The sequence below is a fragment of the Penaeus monodon genome, chromosome 7 (assembly GCF_015228065.2).
Source record: "Penaeus monodon isolate SGIC_2016 chromosome 7, NSTDA_Pmon_1, whole genome shotgun sequence".
NCBI lineage: Eukaryota > Metazoa > Arthropoda > Malacostraca > Decapoda > Penaeidae > Penaeus > Penaeus monodon.
In genome coordinates this window covers 21,974,099-21,976,598 of record NC_051392.1, presented here as the reverse complement: position 1 = coordinate 21,976,598, position 2,500 = coordinate 21,974,099, and positions in this window count along the sequence as shown.

The window sequence follows — 2,500 nt, the reverse complement described above, 5'->3', positions numbered from 1 at the left end:
TCATATTTTTTATCCAACAGAGGAGATAGCAAGGGATGGAAAATGCACCATTTACCTTAGTATATTTATCAATATTTTATTTAATCACAATATATTCAAAGAAATTTATTCAAATAATTTACTCACCAAATCACATGGAAATATGAAATGCAAATCCAAATATACAATAAATCATTTATCATTAACTTTACATTAAAAAATAGTTATCAGAAATATGACAGAAAAATACAAGCATGACACTACAATCATGAAAATAAACTCACGGCCACATTTTAACACTCTTTTCAGACCTATAAGTCAGTTGACTATCTTTAGACAATAATACAAATGAATAAATTAACACAAACTAAACCTTCGTAGAACTATATCAAAATATAACTACCGATCACGCCTCCTTTTCAGGCCAAGTTAGATGTTAGGGGTGTTGCCATCGAGTAGCAAATAGTTTTCATTAGCTCATGATATTCATGCACAGTAGATAATTCTAGTGATCACATATATTTACTTGTGTTAATTACTGTAAATATATCAAGAAATTAAGACACAACCTTTCCTTTGATATTTTTGACTCTTTAAGGTTACACCATAGGGATATAGGATGACTTTAAAGATATTCCAACCACCGAACAATACCATGCCATTTGACTCGGAGACATTTGAAATTCTTACCATGTCATTTTAGAGGCGCTAATTATTTACGTCATTTTTGCTCCTACGAAATTAACATTTATACAATATACAGAAACATTTTATGCATACTTATATGTGATTTTCATATCAGGAGACGTGATACAGCTCATGATTAATGAAAATCTAAACTTCTAAATCCCTAAGTATCGTGATCTGATTGGCTGGCCAGAGTGTATGATTTTGTATCAAGGTAGAGTCATACAAAACGAAAGAACCTTTCTGAGATGCAGAAAAAAAGGCTTTAAGTACTGTGTGTAATATCCCACTGGCTGTTGGTCTACGGCAAGCATTTGGTAGCAGGACTACCTACGTATATGACGTCGGCACTACTTTTTAGTATCCTTCGTTCATAGTGTCATAATGATTTGCACATATAGTGCACCGACACTTATTTAACCGTTTGTACATATATGTAGAAATATACATATAACTATATGTTTATATATATATGTATATATATATATATATATATATATATATATATATATATATATATATATATATATATATATATATGTATATTTATTTATTTATCATATACATACATATATATTTATATGTATATGTACATATGTATATATACATATATACAGATATACACAAACTATAGAAAGAATTAAAAAGGTGGATTTCTATTTTGTAGCATCTCTCGCAAAGGATTGTGGGTACGCTTTGTTTTTTTAAGCCATGTGTTTGGCGGAAGTCATGAGTAATTTATATACAAATTTTCCAGAGTTATGGAGTGATACGATATTTAAACAGACTTTGAAGGTGTGTAATATTTAATTTTTATCATTATGCATTTGCATTGTAATAGTTAAAATGACTAACAGCAAATACTAAATAATAAAGATAATCATGAATGATGGAACTTTCCGGTAAAATGTTACAAGAGTTAATATTTGTTTTAGGGGTTTGTAGTGAACTCATGTCATGAGAACTTGCTTGTCTACAAGAACTGGGATGCGTGATAGTGTGAGTTGTATACAAAACACTCTACCGTGTTGATACAATGGAAGAAAAACCCACAATACAGAAACTAGATTTACTGAAAATGAGACTACAGTTTCGAAATCCACCAGGAATCCATCTTCAGTTCTGAAGAGGAAAGGATAAGCATAAGTCCGATTTGCGAAGCCTTGCCTCGCCCGGGCTATGCCATGAGGGGAGCCCGGCCAGTGTCGACTAATACCGACTCGCTCACGTTATGTCAGCTGGTGCTGACTCGGCTGAACCTAGTCCTTACCCGCCGTGGTGCCCAGCCACAGCAGTAACCTCCGGGCGACAATTGCAACTTCTCGTGCCTGGGCGGGGCGCGAACCGCCGACCCCTCGGATGAGAGGCCGACACGTTACCATTGTACTAGCTCGCAGGCAAGAGGAAAGGGAGAGGAGGGGGTATAAAAGATAACACGGGCAGGTGAGGACAGACGAACGGAAGCAGAGGAAGGTCACATCAGGTCGGAGGATCGGGCGGACTATGCACTGGATGGCCGGCATACGGGAGAAGACGGAGGATGTGGGAAGGAAGGAGACTATCAGCAGGAGAAAAGCCGCTGTTCAAGTTGAAATTAGGCATCATGACATCCGCCAAACACATGGTTTAAAAAAAAAAAAAGCGTACCACAATCCTTTAAGAGAGATACTACAAAATAGAAGCAATCTAGTTTTTTTATTGTGGGTTTTTCTTCCATAGTGTGAATTGAAATATTTTTTTCTGTCTAATTTGAAATGACTTATGAAATGTTTTGCTACTTTCTCCTGGAATAAATATGATTATTGTGCCTTTATGCAAAGGATTCTGTATTACT